Raw genomic sequence first — 21,458 nt, forward strand, 5'->3', positions numbered from 1 at the left:
TTTTTTCCAGATTTAAATATTTTATTTATTAGATGCATGAATTAACATTTTCAGGGCTGATATTTTTTTCCAAAAGGCTGACAGTAAGATTTAAAAATGTCACATGTTTTGTGACTTGGTGTCTGGAAGAAGGTTAAGTTCTTCTATTTGCATGACTTCTTTATTACTTGTTAAAAGGGGACTCACTTTAACAAGAGCAAATTGCTCAATTAAAACATCACATTTGCATCCCAGGTGTACACAGTTGAATCACAAGAACAGCTGCCTGTGCATCAAACATCATGCCTCTCCCCTCAAATTAGTGTGGTTAATATACATTTTCTGAAGAGAAAATGTAATATTAACCACCTCCGTGGCCTAGAGGAAAACATCGCCAAAGACAAAAGTATTCTTCACCAATATGTTATATGAATAAATATCTAAAAGTCTATTTATATTTTGCTTTTCTATTTGTCCCGAACTCAACAGTCAGTTAATTGACCCAAAAAAAGCTGTGCGTAAAAGCGCGTATCCAGCGCCTCTTTGTCCCGAAGAAAGAGATGTAAATAACATGATGTGCATTACAGTGTTGAGTTTCTACGTGCATTATAAACAAAAACGGCCCAGGCGGACCAAATATAGGAAAATGGCTAAAAAAAAACATCTTATCTTGAACCTTTAAATGTGTTGCACTCACAATTGCTGATTTTTCATGCGAGTAAAATCCAAAGAATGGCAGTTGCTGTCGTGTTGTTCAAACTAAGTGCTGCATCTCTCAGCTCAGCAGAGTCCAGATTCTGTAAAGAGTGCACACGCCAACACTTGTCAAATAGCTGCATCTGTGACAAAAACAAACCATCACCTCTAAAGTGTTAAAGCCACCACAGTAAACATTAAAACGGGATTCACCTCGCGCTGTTGTGGATTCTGTTCTTCATTGGCAGCTGAATGAAAGAGACAATATGTTTGATCTCAATTAACAATCCTTTCCTTTTAAAGCAATGCTGTAGTTCTTCATCATACTAACACACAGTAATGCAGAATATATACAAGCAATCAACCAAAAATAAGAGATCCAGTAGCTCTCATGAAGTACCTGTCTGAAGTTTCCTGACTTTAACAGCCAGACCGATGATGACATTAACAAGGAGAACAGTCAGACCGGTCAGGATCCCAGAAGACAGCTTTGCGATTCCATCAAACTCTTCTACAAACATTTAACCTCTAAGTGTTTGAGATCTGATTAATATTAATGGCCAAAAATGCGACAGAATTATTTATATGAAGAAGGAAGAATTTAAAATTGAAACTATCTGATAATGATCAAGTCTAAAACGTAGAGATCCAGCCTGAAACAGACAGCAGAGACAATGACAGATTTCAAAAGGACTCAATCTATCAAAGGGAACATGAACATTTCCTTTAAATTAACTTTCAAATTGGTCCAGCCCCTAGATATGCTGCTATATGCCTAGACAGCCGGGGGACTACCTAGGATACACTGAGCTCCTCTCTCCTCTTCTCTCACTCCCTCTTTATGTATTAATCTCCTATTTATGCACATTACTGATTTTGCTTCTTCCCCGGAGTTCTTGTGCTTTCTCGCCTGGCAGGTTCCCAGGAATCTGGGTTATATTTGGACTCTCATCGTGCCACCTGCTGATGCCCTGCTGACACCCACTACTACTACCACTATCATTATTAGTCACATTACTATTATTATTGCCTGTACTATTACGCTTATTGACTTGCTTCTACCCTGGAGTCTTTGTGCTTTCTCGCTTCGCAGGCTTCTATAAATTGTGGCTGTACCTGGACCGTAGTCGTGCATCCTGCTACGGCCCTGCTGACACCGACTGCTACCACCATTATTATTACATTACTATTACTATTACCTGTACCATTAAGCATTTTAGCTTTACTTCCACCCTGAAGCCCTTTTTGCTTTCTCGCTCTGCAGGTTTCCATGAATCGTTGTGGTACCTGGACGGTAGTGGTGCCTCCTGCTGTGAGCCGACTGACACCCACTGCTACTTCCATTATTATTATTAATCACATTACTATCCCTAATTTCATAATTATAATTCTACTGTAATAATTGCTGCTGTTATTATAAGTAGTCTTATTATATGAATCATTTATGTCATATACATTGAATGTGTTGTATCTCTGTTATGCTGTTCATTCTGTACACATGACATCTATTGCATTCTGTCCATCCTGGGAGAAGGATCCCTCCTCTGTCGTTCTCCCAGAGGTTCCTTCCTTTTTTCTCCCTGTTAAAGGGGTTTTTTAGGGGAGTTTTTCCTGTGCTGATGTGAGGGAAGGACAGAGGATGTCGCATGTGCACAGATTGTAAAGCCCTCTGAGGCAAATTTGTAATTTGTGATTCTGGGCTATACAAAATAAACTGAATTGAATTGAAATTAATTCAAATAGTTTTACATTTATTTAAATAGTTTCAATTCTGGTGGGTTAAAGAAACTAACACAATTATACTTATTTATTTTCAACCTCTAACACACACTATAAACCCTCCGTCATCATTGTCCTTATAGCTCCTCCTCCATCAAACACAACAAACTTTGGCAGAAAGAGACAATGTACTGTAATCATCGAAAATGTTGCCAATTTTGCATGAACAGACGATATTTATGATCTGCTGGCAGTATAAATAACGTGTGTACACTGTGTGACTACTTACAGGAAGAGCATAGTTAGAATCAACACTGCATGATAACAGTATTTTTAATTTTCCATTCAGTTTGGCTCTCTGTGTTCAATAGACCTGTCCTATTATAAAACACATGAATCCATGTAAAAACTGCATGTTTGTTGTCGTTTTTTGTAAAGTTGCAGAAACAGATGTTTACAACTCAGCTGTATTGAATGGAAAGAAATCACTGAAAAATAAAATAGATTAATTCATATAAAATGTATTTGACAAATATGAGAAAATATTTAACATTTCTCTCTTTATGTCTTGCTCAATAACACGCACGTACGTGCGTCAGTAAACGCCATGGAAACAGAACGATGACCCGACCGAGGTCACCTATGAGCCTGCAGACCATTCTGATCACTCATTTTGCACTTGGACTTGAACACGAGCTGAAAACCTCTTGTAAATCCCAACTGTGGAGAGCGAACTCTTTGAGTTTTTAACTGCTGGAGAAAATATACTGCATACGAATCTTGTTGGAGAACAAAACTACTGGATCACTACTATCGTGGTCAACAGAAGAGCCTGAAAAAGGCCTTGAGTCGTCTGACTATCGTGGAGAAGCACCTGCTGAAGGAAGTGGGCCCTGAGTTAGACGATAACCGTGCAGGTAAGACAACTTTATGATTTAATTTAGCATTTTTCGTTTTGATTCATCCTCTAAAATCCTTAAATAGTGTTCTCAGGTTAGAAATCAGTGTAACTTTTTGAGTTTAAAGGTTAACAGATCACATCATGTTATTAGGCCTGCTGGAAAAACACATATTTGGGGCAAAGAGACAGTCATTCGACGTTTTCTCCGTGGAAAATGATTATTTGAGGGACATAATGTCTTAAATATGGTGGGACATCTGGGGAATGTAATAACAATTAGTGTAAAAGTTTGAAAACACTGTTATTTTGGTCTGAAGGCATCAATACTTTAATTTAACATTGAAATTTGTGAAAAAAGATGGCGCCTGGGCCAAATTTCATAAAATGCTAAATATAAGCTTAAATTGTGCACCATGGAAACCATATGGAACGATTAGGGGCGAACGTCATGACGTACAGGTGGTTTGTTTTGATTGTTGAAAGTTGGCTTATTGTTCAAACATCTGCTCCTTTTATTTTATAATATTACATGAACTATTTCTTCAACATTTAACATTGAAATGCACTTTGCTCGTTGTTGTGATATTTTGTTTTTGAGGGACAAGAGCGCGAACTGTTAAGTAACTGTACGGGACTGAATTTGCGCATGCTGCGTGCAGCATGACACCATCTCCTCCAAGCGCTGTGATATGCAACTCATAAACTGGGATAATAATGAGTTAAAAACTAAAGGGGTTACTGTGGTCATGTTGGATTAATGTAGTCATGTTTCACAATGCTTATTAAATACGGTCACGCTGTTTTTTGCAAACCATTGATCGTTTTGTTCACACAAACACTGAAGTTCTTACAATTGCTTGGTCCAGAATAAATGTCTTTAAACAGAGCTCACGATAACCTTCACAGTATGTTCACTGACCCCCAATAAAGCCATGCGTAAATGCGCAATAATAAATGCAACAATAATGAAGCGCTCTTCATGTTCAATTTAGGATAAAAGGCTTTTTATTATTAACCCTACACTGTTTTTAATTGTAGTTATACTGATAACATTATCAATTAAGAGATTAATAATAATAATTATAAGCATTGTAATAATTCTATATCGCCAAATTAACCAAATGTAATAACAATAATGTTGATCATTAATCGTCACATGAAGGCAGCATTAATGGATTATCATTCCCTCATCTGTTCAAACTAACAGGCTGAAATGCATTATGTTCGATATTATTGTTTAAATGTTAAAAGACACAGCCTGTGTGTTGGTGACTTTGTGACACGTAAATGGTAAATGGACTGTACTTGTATAGCGCTTTTCTAGTCTTCCGACCACTCAAAGCGCTTTTACATTACATCACTGATGACAGGAGCTACCATGCAAGGTGCCACCTGCACATCAGGACCCTAACTAACATCCATACACATACATTAACGCAGGAACAGCCTGAATTTGGGGTTAAGTGTCTTGCCCAAGGACACATCGACATGGACTGCCGGAGCCGGGGATCAAACTGCTGATCCTCTGATTGGCGGACGACCCTGCTCTCCACTGAGCCACAGTCGCCCACGTGTAGTGCAGTCATTGCTAGTTTATCGATAAACTGTCGTTATTTCTAAATTAAACTTTAATTTAATCCAGAAATATTTAATGTCTTGAGAAATCCTTACAGTTTTAATTTCTCCCCTCAGCTGGTGTGAACTACATCATGGAACGTCCTGCACAAGATGGCCTCCCTGAATTCATCAGGATCCTCAACATCCATGAAGGTAATCTCCCGATCTACATCTCTTCTGATGAAGAAGAGGAAGGTGAGGTTGAGATTGATGATGTTGTGGGTGAAGGTCAGGTCAGGCTTGGCGTTGTGGGTGGAGGTGCAGGTGAGTTGATTCCACCGCTCTTCTCTGACGAGGAGGCGGACCTGTTGGATGACGATGAAGACGTTGAAGAGGTGTTTTCCGACTGGGAGAGCAAAGATTCCGGGTGCGAATCCATGTTCTACGATGAAGAGGTGGAAGAGGAGGAAGAGGATGAAGAGGAGGAAGAAGAAGAGGTGCTGACTCCTCCCTTTCCCGCTGGCCATCCTCTCCCCCTCCCTTTTGGTGTGGAACGTCCTGAAGAAGCTCCGCCCCCTGTTCATCCAAGGTCAGAAGAGTCTGCACCCTCAACCTCCGACTTCAGCTCCTCCACCAAGAAGAGCATGGAAGAGGACTGCACAGTGCAGGTAGGTCTGAAGAGGCAGAGGAACTGTGAGGACCACCAAGAGGACGCAGTGCCCTCCACTTCAGGCCTCGGATCCTCCACGAAGAGGACCAGAGAAGAGGACTACATGGAGTCAGCGCCCTGCACTTCAGGCCTCGATCCACCACAAAGAGGACCAGAGAAGAGGACTACATGGAGTTAGCGCCCTCCACTTCATGCCTCGGATCCTCCACAAAGAAGAGCCGGGTAGAGGACTACAGATGGTCACCACCCTCCACTTCAGGCCCTGGCTTCCCCACATTCAGAAGATACTGCCAGTGGAATGAAGACCGACAGCCTGTTTGCTGCAGGATTGTAAAACCTTTACGTCTGGCAGGACTGATAAAGCCACAGACAGCCTCCCTCGCATCTGGCGAGGTTGGCGATAGGTAGCATCTTGAAGCAGAGCTTTTAAATACCTCTTTTTTATGGATTATCCTTTTGAATAATAGTTGATGATGCTAGTTGCAGATATCAGAGGTAAGTTAACGATGAATGGTTGTTGTTCTGTTGTGTATTTGTCTTTATAAATTCTAGATATCTACACCAGACAAAGGTAAGTCAACACTTAATGACAGCATTAACATAAGTCTCCTGAAAGTCTCACTAAACAGTAATTCAAAGATTGTTCATTTTACTCACTCTCTATCTTTTTTCATAGTTAGGTGTGGGTGGCTTTACCAGACAGAGGTGAAGTATTAATTACTAACATTAAGAAAAGTCTCCAAGTCTCTTTAATTTAGGTATCGATGGCTGTAACAGACCTTCAAGATTATACACACTGCACCAACCTCCTCACAAGAAGCAACATGGAAGACTCAACATCCAGGATCTCCTTAAAAACAAAGTAAAAGGTGTTTACTCCAGACCAGATGAGAAGGATGGAGGACTACAGGACCAGATGAGAGGGATGGAGGACTACAGGACCAGATGGAGACGCCTTTCTTTCAAGGACTACAGAAGTATCAGTAATAACATTCCATCATTAAAGGCCGGATTCAACAACAATGTAAAGGTTGTATAGTTGAGTTCAAAGTATTCATCTCTTGTGTTTGTGTCTCACAGGGCAGGACTCCTCTGTGCTTTGGTCTCAGTCCTGGGGCAGCTGAGAGGGGACATCAACCAACCCGTCATCCCAGGAAGACCCAAACCCACAGAAGATCACTGAACCATCTCAGCACCCCAGAGAATCCGACACCCAGTGAGGACGGTAACGTACTCCGTGCCTCTCCACCCTGACCCCCGACACCACCTGCCCAACCCACCAGCCGAGAGGACGAGGAGCATCCCGTCCCCACCAGCACAGAGGACGTTGTTTGTCTCCATCTGCTTCTTCTGTGCTGGTGGCTTTGGGAAGCTCCTCACTCACACAGGAAGCTGTCAGCAGCTCTTTACATCTGCTCAGAAATCAAGAAGGAGACAGACTGTTCAGGCTGAATGAGAAATAATAATTCTAAAAGCTTTGGAGTGTTTAATTTGTCACATAGAACACAGTATGTAAACGTAAAATGTATGTGAAGTATTTATAGTGTTTATCTTCTGAAGAGTTCAATGAAATAAATGAACATCCAAATTCTAAATATTTCTTTGCATTATAATTTGTTTATATTGGGTTGAAAAACAAACCTAAAAGGGTGGTTACTTTTATCTGGAATAATGTTATTTTTCATATTTCTGTTGGGTTATTGACCCCTACTAATTATGGTTATTTAGACCTTGTAAAATTATCTTTTTTTTTCTGCTGATTTTTTTTCCAGTGCTCCTATTTTTCATCTTTATGATGGGTAATCAAACAATCAAAAAAATATGTATTCTTGTTAAACTTTTTTAGTGTTCTGTTTTTAAAAACAAGCCCAAGTTTTACCTTAAAATTGCCACAAAATCCAAAATGGCAAAAAGAAATCGTGTCATGTCAGTTGGCAGCAATCAGTAACAAATACTAAAAAATATGTCTTCACTCTAACAGTGCAAAACAAGCAATGCATCAATGCATTATATTCATATCTATAATATTCTCAATTACAAAAATCGAAAAGAGGGCGCCATCCGACAGACCGACCAAGGCAGCAAATTAAATGAGTTTATGAATGTGCTTTCAACACCAAACTCGTAACTTGAAGGAGAACATTGTAACATAAAAAATAAAAAATGAACAAACAAACATCAAGGAGGACATCTACAGAATATTTCAACCTCAAACAGCAGGATTTGGATTAATGGATGTCTTCAGGAATCTGATGACAAAAGACTATGAGCCCAGCATCTCGTACACCACACCTGCAAGAAATCCCAGACCGTAGAACACTGCTGGGGTATTTTATGTCAAAGACATATAAACTCTTGAAGCATGCATCAACTACTGCGAGCAGAGACCGGTGCTCCACTTAAAGTCTGGGAGTCCTCCTCGTCTCCCAGCAGGAGGACGAAGGGCTCAGCCTTCTGGACTCTTTGTAGATAATGTGGCATGTTTGTTCCAACCTGTAGAATTAATCAAATATTGACTTTAATAGTCCTTTTCAAATTGATTCCACAGTAAACAACTCATAGGAATCTTGTTATCATCTTACATTTCAGGACTGAAGACATTAAGATTGATTTGCTAACTTACAGGTTGAACATGAACAAAGATAGCGCTGGCCTATGTTGTGTTGGACAAACCGTCTTCCTTCACACTCAATAGAGGGGTGTCGCAAGCAAAACTGTGAGGACCTGCAATGTGATGCTATTGATTGCTTTGTAAAAATAATAACTGTGGATAATGACAGTGAGAGGACATGAGCTTCTTGAAGTGTTTACTAAATGAGATGAAGATGGAGATGGAAAATGGGGAGTATTCTATACATCTGTGTGTATCAGAGTTTTGTATGTTGTATAAATTTCTAGATGCCTTAACTTCAATCTGGATAAATAAAGTATCCATCTATCCATCTAGGGATAGGGATGAGGACTCCCTTGTTCCCACTGACTGTATAAACACCAGGCCACTAGCAACCCTCTTTACAATCAAACACAAAATAAATTAATGTCATCAGAACTTTGAGTTGCATTAATTTCAAGTTGACACAAGTTGCACATATTCAAGCCAAACTTGATCTATAAATAAATACTGGATACTTGCACTGATAAGTTACCTTTATTTCATTTAATTACGAGATCTTAGAGGAGAGAAGTGGATGACACTTTTTTGATTATGTAGTTGTTTGTTTTTTAGTCTTTGGCAGTGACACACCCAGATGTGGGCTGGGCAATATGGAGAAAATACCTTGATTTCAATAATGCAACAATGTTGTCGCGTTAACTTTTGGTGCTTTGCCAAAATATTGCCATAATAAAAATGTTGATAAATAATACTGTTGATACAATGACTAAGTGGCTAAAGGCAAATAATAGAAAAGCCAGAACAGGCTGGTAAGTTCATAAAATAACATCACTTTACCTTAATGCAGCGTTTAAAACCAGGAAAAGACAACACTAATGCTACATAACAATACCCAAAATCTGAGACTGTATCTAAAAAAAATGATGGCAACAAAGTGACACGCAAAATATAATTGATTCGATTTTAAGTATTGAATTAATTAATTAAATCTAAACAAAAAAATCATGTGAATGATAATAAATACAACAATAAAAATGAGTTGCATTCAGAAACAGCACGCCAAATGATGAGTTATATAGACCAAAAATATTTAGTAAATCCAAATTAATTTCAAAAGGAAAACTGACTTATGTTTATGACAAATTCGATCAAAAGTAATTTATGTTTACTAAATAACTGGTGGAAATTGATTTGCATTTACTGAAATCTGGGTGGAATTGATTTATATTCATTGAATATTTGGGTGAAATTGACTTATATTCAATGAATATCTTGTTGAAATTGATTTATATCAATTAATTATCTGTGTTAAATGGAATTTGATAAACTAAATGAAATAAATTCTATCAATGCAAATTTGAACACATAGTTGCTTAATTCAACACATCCCCATGGCTATTCTGGACTTAAACTAGTTGTTTAAATCTAAGTTCTGATTGGTATCACAGGACTTTAAATCTATTCAATAATATTGAGTGTTACTTTGTTGCCATCATTTTTCTTTGTCTCATCAACTCAATACTATTCCTTCTTGGTGCCACAGTAAACTTACTTGGGCCAACAGATCACCATGCATCAGAAGTAAAGCAGGAAAACATTTATTTGTGCAAGTTCTTTTAAACATGCTTTTCCAACATTTTCCATGAGCAGAATGTCAAATAAAAAAATAAAATAGAGACCATAAGAAAACAAGATTAAAAAAAAAAATGCAATTCAATGATTAGTCATGTTAGTGCATTTATATTAAGACTTTTTTCAGACTGATTTTATTTATTAAAAATTTCAGGGCTGATATTCTTTTCCAAAAGGCTGACAGTAAGATTTAAAAATGTCACGTTTATCACTGTTACCTCGCAAAACACGTTTTTGTGTCAAACAAGTTACAATAGAGGAGAAATGGCAGAGCGTACATATCTTTAAGTTACAATTTATAATAAATCTGGAAAGTAAATTACAGTTCTTGAGGTTGTCTGCCGCCAGGTCTGCCAATTATAACAATTTCACACACATTTTAAGCGTTTTTTAGAAATAATATTTACTACCTAGACTTAGATTAACTTTCGTATGTATTGTGGAATGGAACAAAGACTGATTCTTGTCCCTTATCTCTTAAATCAGGAGTACGTTAGAAAGGCCTCTGTGAGTAGGAGGAATGATCATTTGGGCACCTGACTATTGTTTTCTGACAGACTTGAAAAATGGTAAACCTATCCTTTAACAATCACAGTGGACTAATCAAAGCTTTAGTGTGCCTGTACGATCATTTGAGTGACCATTGTACTTGTTTATTTACTGACATATCATATCTTTCAGAGTAAACTGCAGGTTGTTGTTGTTCCCCCGTAGGACTTACGAGCTCTCGCCTTAATGGACATGCGAGGTCGCGTCCATTGTTGTTGGTGTTTCGTCGCGGTGACGTCACGGCGGCCCGGTGCTGTGACCCGCCTGGCTCCGCTGCAGCGACGCGCCGGAAAGCTGGTGGAGGCTAGCGAGAGACAACGAGCTGCACCAAAACAACTGACGCGGGCCCCCTCTTCACACCTCGGCGCAGGGACACGATAGGCTGTCTGCAAAGTGATTGTGAGGGACGTAGGACGTGCACACGCGTGTTTTTATGCGAGCAAAGTAAGCGTTTTGGCCTCGATAACTTGGCTAACGCGAGGCCCGGGGAGCGGTAGCCGCGGAGCTTTCGTTTTGGCTAGCAAAAGCAAAACAAGGTAAGAGGAAGGAAACGCTTTGTAATGGCGTATCAGCGAGCTGCTCCAGAGCACAAGCCCCGGTGCAGACGCCTTCGTGTTGCCTCTTTGGTCGGTCATTGACGGTCTACTCCACCAACTAGCGTCACGTTAAGTGTCAGTGTTTGCTAGCCGTCTGCTAACGTCAGCTGAACTTCATGCTAGCTAGCCACGGCTGTGTTATTTGTGTGTGGGTGATCCCTCTTTTGAAGGAGAATGCAGTGTTTATTTTTTATGTATGGCCAGGAATGTGCACAATGCGAGCAGGAGTAACGTGAGAGTAACGTGAGGGTAACGTGAGGGTAACGTGAGCTAAACGGAGTCTTGTTTGCTAAAGTGAGTAGCAGCAGCGCTGAGTTAGCCGAGGCGTGCCAACCCGCTCAGGAAGTAAACACTCGCCTGTGTGGTGGGAAGGCTCAGCTTCAACACTGCTGTAAAGTTAGTCGTTCTGGCATTTAGCCAACAGTACAGTTTTCCTTTTTTTTATCCTGAATTGCATGTTTTGCAGACTAAGTCATGAGAAGAGCCATGGGGCTTTTCACGTGACCACATACACAAACACAAACAAACAAGCTCGCATCTTCTCCATCCTGACCCCCATGCACCTTTTTGCTTTGATAGGAATGAGTGATGACCTCTGTGGTAGTGTCAGATGGTGGAGGGAACATAGTGGAGTATGTCACCGTGGTGGAGGAGTCCCAGCAGGTAAGCCTTCTTTTATTCACACACCTGAGAGAATCAGAAAAGGTTTTATTGTAGTATATTACACTGTGCAATAATAGTTAATATAGGTTTTTTTTCTGTCTGTAAATATTATATTTCAGTTATTTTATTGCTTATTTATAATACTTGTTTTTTATTTTATTTTTATTTTTTATTTTCATTTTTATTTTTTATCTTTATCTCTTTTTATCTTTACTATGTCTCTTGTGTGCACTTTACCCTATGCTGCTGTAAGCCTGCAAATTTCCCCGCTGCGGGACTAATAAAGGATTATCTTATCTTATCTTATCTTACAAGGAATTTGGCTAGGTGATTGATGCATAACGATAAACCCAGTGCAATATTATACAACATAATTTAAAATAGAAAATATGAAAATTTACAATAGAATATGGTAAACACACGAACAAATAAAAGTATGTTAAGAGAAGTTATTAAAGTGTCAAGTGTATATAAATAGAAAAGAGTTGTGTATATATAGCCTGTTGTATAGGTTATATGCCATCAATAATAGGTTATTCTCAATGGAATAGCCTATTAATACAGTTTGGTACTTTTCATAAAATGTAATTGATTTAAGTGGAAATGGAGTTGTTTGCTTTAGCGTATCATTATGAAATCATTCAATTCTATAATAGTTCTACTCTGCCTTTATCATAGCACGGAGATTGGGGTTTTGTAGTTCAAATTGGGAATCTTACGGTTGTTTATTACTTTTGGACAGTAGCCAGGCAGCTAGCAGTAGCCTTTTTGCTAACCTGGCCAGAAAAAGGAACCAGGATCTACAAGAAAGTGTTTCGTTTCTGAAACAAAAGAAACACCACATCCAATTGTTTCTGGCTGCTAGCACAGCAAGCTAACAATAGCAGCCAGTAACAAACATCTATGATTCGTTGTCTATTTAATAATCTACAAGAAACACGTTTTCTTGCAGAGGCTCTTCTGTAATTAACGACACCAACAATCATTTTTGATGTTAGTATAAACGTGTTTAATGGCAAGACGGTAAGCATGGTACTGGAAAGTTATCAAGGATCCACTCATTAGAATTATAAATGCAAGAATAAAGATTACCCTTATACCAAAGGCACAAAACATATTTATTTTAAGAAAATATGCAATATTCATTCCGTATATAATCAAATCAGTACAGTATCGGTGTGATAAAGTCGATATCAGGTGCGTGCTGCTGATGAAAATGTTATATCATTATTCTGTTTAGATGTTCTGATTTAGGCCTTGTTCCGAACGGAGCATTTTCCGATCAAAACATGTGGGATACTCAACATTAATCAGCTTTTATGGGCATTCTTTAGACATGTATAGAGCGCATTCTGAATATGTGCATCAATTGGGCGTTTTACAGCAGTTTGCAATACACAGCCTCTTGCATGTTTACGGCCAGCTCTGTGCGTTGTACACAAGCCAACTAGCTAACACTTTGCAGAGATGCATGCCTAAAATAAAAACTAAATTTCTGGTTGGAAGGAGAAACATACCTACTTTTAAAAATGATGAAGGACTCGGATATCAACAAGCTTTTGGGTAACTGGAAATATCTCAACGGCGATCTTTTCAATAAGGTTGGTTGAAATAATGAATAAAGGGATGCTGTAAACAGAGTATGTGAGGGTACATGTAAACAGGAAAACAATATTTTCTTTAGCCATGTAAACGGCTTTGTAGGAATATTGTCTATTTCGTCACGTGGGCAAAAAAAAAAGTAGTTGTTGTTTTAGTCCCTACACTCACAACACAACACAGGGTAAGTCCAGGACCGAAAAGATCCATTATTAAAATTCAGAAAGCAACTTCAAATCAAGATTCTAAATGTACTTAATCCACCTAAACACAAAAATAGAATTTAAAACCAATGGGGTAACATTTGTAATGGTAAGTGCCCATGAATGTTTGGTCTGAGACTATCTACTGCTAGACACAGAAGGTGACACACATGTTAATGTTAGAAACTGCCTCAAGTTCGGATTATGCCGGGCATTTTTTTTAAATGTAGGTGACATGACCTCACTAAATATATAACTTTTCTCACATCTTTCCAAACTGTACAGTGTGAGCAGCAGCACACTGAGGAGGAGGAAGAGGAGGAGGAGGAGGTGGTTCAGCAGGAAATAGAGGCAGTGATCGTGGGAAGCGGCGAGGAGCTGGAGGAAGATGTGGAGGAGGAGGAGGAGGGTGTGTTGCTGCAGGAAGAGGGCTGTCCAGCGGTGATCGTGGAGGAGGTGCCCAGTGCCCAGGTGGAGGAGTGCTACTCGGCACAGGTCCTGGTCTACGATGATGAAACCTACCTGATGCAGGACGTCGCCGAGGAGCAGGAGGTGGTTACAGAGGTGTCCGAGACCGGTAAGGAGCTCTCTGAATGTGAAATCTGACTTATAATAAATATATTAATAGAGAACTGTGGTGGACATAGAGGTGTAACGGTCCACTGTCGATCCTTGATACGTACAGATCAGCCCTCGCGGTTCGGTAGGCATGCAAACCGTGGATTAATTACACAGTTTAACGTTAACCATCTCAGAGTGAAATGAAGTTTTACTGATGGTCGTTATCCTCCAATATTCAGTAAAATATGCGATCAGGACATCATTTATGCTTTTCTAGTCACCAGTCACTGAAAATGTTACATTGTAAACAACCAATCATTGTTTAAATCAAAAGGAAGAGAGCTGGTAACGTTAGCAGCAACGCTAATGACTAATGAACATTATTTTTTATTGTATTTACATCATGATGTGTTCAGTCTCTGTTAAGTGAAAATGAGTATTGGCATTGGTAAATGATGTTATCTGGATGTGTTCACATATAATCATGTAAATGTTGTGAGAAACTAGATAGTAGAGGTGAATTATGAGCTGTTTACACTAGCTCTAAGCAGGTTATAATACATAATTAAGACTACTAATGACAAGATTTATTTTAATCAATAAAAAAACAACTATATTTTATTCCCTTATTTGCTCCCTTTTTTCTTTTTGCTGATCCGATTTGAACATTGCGTTTAATGATCCGTTGCACCACTAGGTGGACATGATGTCGACAGGGAGTTAGAGTATCATTCAACCTACCTTTTTTTTTAAATTATTTTTTTTACAGAGCACAAGGTGAGGTTAACATAGCAAAACAGTGGCTGTTCAGTAACTCCACATCCGTTTGGAGCACACTTTCATTTTCCCTCCCTCCCCAGTTATTAGTTACATCCCTACCTGCCATGGAGGTACCGCATGAAGACGGCAAGAACTGTCAGTGCCCGCTTGTGTTTTCTCCCACAGCTTTCTGATGCTGGTAGAGATCGTCCAGCTTAAATACAAATTTAAAGAAGACTCAATCAACCTCTCCTTTTTAGTAACGCTTATCTCCACTGCAATCCACTCCAATAATTTTTTATTTTTTTATTTTATTATGACTACACATAATGCTGAAAAAGCATATGTGTACAAAAAGTAGTTGAATTATTATTTTATTATTTACACATCTCACAGTCTCCATCTAAACATTTACTGACGTTTGCCCTGTTCAGTCATAGTCTGTAAATCAAAAGGGGCAGACTCACAAACTTTGTGTCATTCATATTCATCTACATTTTCTTCAGCAGTTGATGGCACCTATTCACTATAGAGAGCTACTGTTGATGTGTATGTCTGCAGCAGACTTCCCTCTGCTGGCAGCAACGACGTATTCCTATTTACACCAGAATACTGGGAACGTGAAGGGAAGACCAAACATACCCCTAAGTCAACATTTGAAAATGGTTGAGGTTGCAGCGCTGTTCTGTTGTGAATGTACCCAGAAACCGGATCTTTGAGGTGGCTCGTTGACTCTCCTCAGTTAGCATGTGTTTGCATCCGCCTGTTCACCTACATCCCTCTCTCTGCTCCTCTTCTCAGTGGAGATGTCCAGTCATGACATAGTGTGTTTCGATAAAACCTTCGAAGCAGCCGAAGCTCTTCTCCACATGGAGTCTCCCGGAGGACTGCACAATGAACGCAACACAGGTAAACGCACGTCAGCGCTTCATCCTCTGTTTTGCCGGTGCTAGGAGCAGTCGTTGTCTGTTTTTTATTCAGAGAATGAGGATTAGACGGATAAACCCGATCCAGGCTCTGTTGTTTAACCTCTTGTAAATGGGTGAATGACATGTAGTGTTAAAGCGCTTTGAGTGGCCGGAAGACTAGAAAAGTGCTTCACAAGTACATCATGTGTGCAATATAAACACAAGTGTGTGTGTTGTCTCTTCCTGTGAGGAGCCGGTTTGAGCCAAGAGGCTTTAGCTGAAATTGAATGTGAGAATCTGATTTTCATGGGTCAGACACACACACACACACACACACCCATCCATCTTCCGTAACCGCTTATCCAGTTAAGGGTCGCGGGGGTGCTGGAGCCGATCCCAGCTGTCAATGGGTGAAGGCAGGGTTCACCTGGACAGGTCGCCAGTCTGTCGCAGGGCTGACATATATAGACAGACAACCACTCACGCTCACATTCACACCTACGGGCAATTTAGAGTCTTCAATGCACCTAAGCTGCATGTCTTTGGACTGTGGGAGGAAGCCGGAGAACCCGGAGAGAACCCACGCTGACACGGGGAGAACATGCAAACTCCACACAGAAGGTTGTCTGGCCCGGGAATTGAACCCGGGCCCCTCTTGCTGTGAGGCGACAGTGCTAACCACTACACCACCGTGCAGCCCCTACACCTGCATCAGTATTTAATAATAACTCTTCCTCACTCCACGATCCAGCAGGGAGAGAACAGTGTGAATGTGTGTTGTGTTTGACCCCCCAGCAGAGGATGTGATGATGGAGACGGTGGTGGAGGTCTCTACAGAGTGTGGACCCATAGAGGAGGAGTCCTTCCCCATCCCTCCTGACTGTGAACCCGCTGTCAAGAGGAAGAGAGGAGGTCAGTGTTACTGCAACACATCTGATTTTACAGGAAACTCTCAGAGGCTTAATGTAGGCTACAAATCAGTCATTACCTGTAAGATGTGGCTACAAGCATACACACTTTTATGATTGGAAATGAGATGAGGGTATGGTGTGTAAAGACTCACATTGATCCACTCACATGGAATTCCACATTTGTGTGATTGATGAGTGCAGGTGGACGCAAGCCCAAGACCAACCAGCCCGCTTCAAACGGCTCCTTTGACCTGGGGATCAAGAAGAGACCGAGGGAGGGCAAAGGTTTGTCCAGCTCTGAAGTCAGTGATATTATCAGATAAAATAAGTTAGGGAGAAAAAAAAACAACACCCTTTTTAATCACATTGGCTGTACTCAAAGTTACTGATAGGAACTTTTTAACTGATTCTGAAACCGTCTCAGTTTAATCCTGATGCCTATATATGACCTCCATCAGTAAAGGAGACCATCAGAGAGAAGATTGGCTACTGCTATATAATTAATGTTAATGCTTGTCATTGGTGCCACCAGCCGGTTCTGGTGAATTCAGATGAAATCGGTCCAACCCTACCACATTCACACTTATCGCTATTCACTTGATGCTTTTGGCTTGTGTTCAATATTACTTTGGTGTTATATTTTGGAGGGTTTTATGAAACGTTTTCAAACTATGGGTTTCTGTGGGAGATCTCCGATTGTATTGATTTGATCAGCCACTGACCATCAGGATAGTGATACATCATTGTGAAGGTAACTATATGATACAGAGCTTCTGGATTTCATGTTGTTGTGCTTTGTTTCCCCCAAGGCAACACCACCTATCTGTGGGAGTTTCTGCTAGAGCTGCTGCAGGATAAAAACACCTGTCCCAGGTACATCAAGTGGATGCAGAGGGAGAAGGGCATCTTTAAACTGGTCGACTCCAAGGCCGTGTCCAAACTGTGGGGGAAACACAAGAACAAGCCCGACATGAACTACGAGACCATGGGTCGAGCCCTGAGGTCAGCCTGTCCTCTCCACAAACACCCAATCCTTTTCTAGTCCTGAGCAGTGTCTGTATCTGTCATATCAGACATCATAGCTGTGATATTGTGTGTTTCTGTGTCTGTGTGTCTGTGTCTGTGTAGGTATTACTACCAGCGCGGTATCCTGGCCAAAGTGGAGGGACAGCGGCTGGCCTACCAGTTCAAAGAAATGCCCAAGAACATCCGGGTCATTGATGATGATGAAGAGGACGGAGAGGAGGTGGAGGACAGTGAGGGCGTGGCGTCTGGCCAGCTACTTGCTCACCAGCACGGCCCTGCCAGCCTGGGCACCAACACACCCGCTGCCACCCAGCCTCAACAGACCTACGTCACTGTCATCCCCAGCAACGCTGCCACCAGGTCTCTGTTTCCTGTTTGTCACTATCTATATATATGTATATGTATATATATGTGTGTGTGTGTGTGTGTGTGTGTATATATATATATATATATATACATATATATATATATATCCATCACACACACACATATATATATATATATATCCAGTATATATATCTTATGTATAGTTGTGTGTGCTGGTGATATATATACACCCTGGACAGGTCTCCATCTATCACAGGGCAGACATATATATGTATTTATGTCATATTATGCATGTCTTTGACTGTGTATATATATATGTGTATGTGACACAGGGATATATGCAAACTATATATATGTGTGTATATATATATGTACAGTGCTAATATACATATGTGTATATATATATATATATATATATATATATATATATATATATATATATATATATATATATATATGTGTATGTGTATATATATATATATATATATATATATATATATATATATATATATATATATATATATATATATATATATATATATATATATTATATATATGTGGGGCTGCACGGTGGTGTAGTGGTTAGCACTGTCGCCTCACAGCAAGAGGGGCCCGGGTTCAGTTCCCGGGCCAGACAACCTTCTAAATCACATTGCAGCTGTAGTGGAGTTATAAAGCTCTGGAGAGCGGGTTTGTAATCAATATTCCTCCCTTTGCTTTCCTCTGCAGGTCCATCCGAGCCATGCCAGTGGTCATGACCAACTCACTGGGTCAGGTGACGTTAAACTCCTCCTCCATCCTCACCACCGCCTCGGGGTCCCGGTAACGATGGCCAACGCCTCCTCCAGCGGCCCCCCAAACTGGTCATCCAGGCTCTGCCCAACATGCTGCCCGCTGGCTCCAAAGCGGGAGATAAGATCACCATCATCACCATCCCGGCCAGCCAGCTCGCCACGCTGATGCAGGCCAACCAGTCGGGCCAGATCGCGCAGCTCTTCCAAACCAAAACCGTTGCGACGCAGCTGGCGCACGGCGCCTCAACGATCCAGCTGACAGCGGGCCGGCCGACGCCGCACCTCATCCTGGCTAAGCCGGCGGTGGTGGCCCAGCCGATGCCGCAGCTCTCTGTACGGGTCAACCAGCCTCACCCCGTCACACCCAAAACCCCCACCCAGCCCTCAAAGCCACCCAGCAGTCAGCCCGAAGCAGCACAATCGGAGGCTCCACCAGCAGCATCAGCAGAAACCACCTCTTCCTGAGTGCTCCGAGGACCTCTGGTGGGATACAGGAAGTGACTGTTGACACTGCTGAGGAAGTGCAGGACACATCCCCCCCACCCTAATATTGATTGGCTCAGACAGTAGCCTGACATTGGTCTCCAGGGAGACGCCTACTCTTACTGTGGAGCTGCTGAAGCCCCACTAAGGATTAAAGGGACATAGACGTGTGCACACACAGATCCTTTGGAGCTCAGGAGACATGGGCAGCCTTAGATTGTAAATGAAAAAATCGCATTTTTGTAATCAAACGTAATATAAATGCCTGAGGAGACTTGTAAACAGAAATGTAAAAAGCTTTTTTTTGATACTCAGCGGGTATGCATCAGTACAGATGTTTGAATTAATGTCTTTGTTTCCTCTTCTGTTTCATTCTAGTGGTTGTCTGCAGAACACTGTTTTTTACAGTTCATAAAAAGGGAGTGAAAGGATGTCTGTCGAGATTAAAGAACTAAAGGATGTGCTCCACATCTGAAGGATAATATACTATTTTTTTCCTTTTACTATCATTGTATTGAAGTAGATTTTACTGAAATCTGTATTATAAAAAAAAATGTGAATGAACACAGACTGAGGTTGTCTTTTTCAGCCATCTGAAAAATTAAATGCTAAGCTTTAAAGTGCTTAGAGTAAATAGTGCCGGTCAATGCCATAGAGAGGCGCTGTGCTGCTGCTAATAGCTCTGTATGGTTCGCACACAAGCAGACCTCCGGTATTAATTGTTGGTCAGCTGATATTACTGCCCACTTCTTTCTTCATATTTTTCAGGTCTGGAAATGAAGAAACTGAATAGATAAACAGTTATTTGATAGATTGAGATTGAAGGCCTTGTTCAGACGGCCAGCTCAACTCTGTTTTTTGGCATATCCAGATGAATTTCAAAAAGTCCTGAGAGCAAAAACAACACATTTTTGCTAATCGGATCCAAACCAAGTTTTAGAGTTTTGTTAAGTATTTATACAGGTGCGTCCCAGTCCAGCCGCTCAAATCGTATGTCAGTGTGGAAATGCTGAGCAGAATCCTCGCTGCTACCAGCAGCCTTCTTCTCAGAAAGCTTCTTCGCCAGCTTAAGCATCGTAGCTACTGTACCAACGGCGTTACGACAGCAACCCATGCTGATAGGTTGGTGATGTCTAGACACAAATCAAAACGGATTGCTTGCTAATAAAAGTGCGGACAGTCCGTCTTAGGATCTGATCTGAGGAACCACTCAGATATGACTGCAGTCTGAGTAGCCAAAGTTGTTCCAAGATCACGCTAGCATCACTTAAATGGCCATTGTGTAGCGTTTCAGAGCATCAGAATGGTATATAATATGAATAACTATGTTTTCGTTCAATTATAATCACCGTTTCTGTTCCTACAGCAGCCCAGAATGGACAAACCAAACATTGGCTTTAATGAGGAAGGACTTCTGCGTTCTTAGGTTACAAGAAGGACACTGTAGTTCTCAGACACGCCTATGAAACCCTGTTACCACGACAATGTCTGTGACTTTTTATTATAATAATAATTAAGCCTTTATTAGTCTGCATTTAACCCATCCCGGAGGAGCAGTGGGCTGCAATGAAGCGCCCGGGGAGCAACTTGGGGTTCTTGACATTTTAAAGACTTTTCTGAATTTTTTGACATAAAATATTACTTTTCATGAAATACCACACTGACTTTTTTAGAAAATGTATTTTATGACTTTTTATGACATTATATACTCTGACTATTAATAAAGGCCACTGTAGTTCTCAGACACGCCTATGAAACCCTGTTACCACGTCATACTGTGACTTTTTTCTAGCTTTTTTGACATATTTTTTTTAAAACTTTTTTATGAATTACTATATTTTGATGTGATTTAAAAATATATATATTTAACATACTATATTATGATTGTTTTTATGACTTTTATTTGACACTATACTATGACTATGATTTTAAAAAAAAGATTATGATTTTTTTTTTTACTTATTATACTATGACTTTTTCATGAGACATGCTATAGTATGTCATACTATAGCATGAGACATGCTATAGTATGTCTGCATATAGCATATATTAGGTATGTATACCATAAGTAAGCTAATGGACAGAACGACTAACCAATGCCTACTACACCATGACTTTTAAAGACACACTATACTATGACCTTTTTTTCGACACACTTAACTATGACTTTTTTCGACATACTTTTTTAATGACCCACTGATTTTTATTTTAATATTGAATGGTGAGAGAGACAGGATTTTTGACATTACTATGCAAGGACTATTTTCAACATACGATACCATAACCTTTTTTGCACACTTTACTAACACTT

The 21,458-nt window shown here is 40.2% G+C and overlaps 1 pseudogene; it reads left to right on the forward strand.

Moving 5' to 3' along the window:
* Positions 1-10,568: 10,568 nt before the first annotated feature.
* On the forward strand, positions 10,569-19,710 carry LOC129089922 (ETS-related transcription factor Elf-2-like; annotated as a pseudogene).
* The last annotated feature ends 1,748 nt before the right edge of the window (positions 19,711-21,458 follow it).

The sequence above is a fragment of the Anoplopoma fimbria genome, chromosome 4 (genome assembly GCF_027596085.1).
Source record: "Anoplopoma fimbria isolate UVic2021 breed Golden Eagle Sablefish chromosome 4, Afim_UVic_2022, whole genome shotgun sequence".
Classification (NCBI taxonomy): Eukaryota; Metazoa; Chordata; class Actinopteri; order Perciformes; family Anoplopomatidae; genus Anoplopoma; species Anoplopoma fimbria.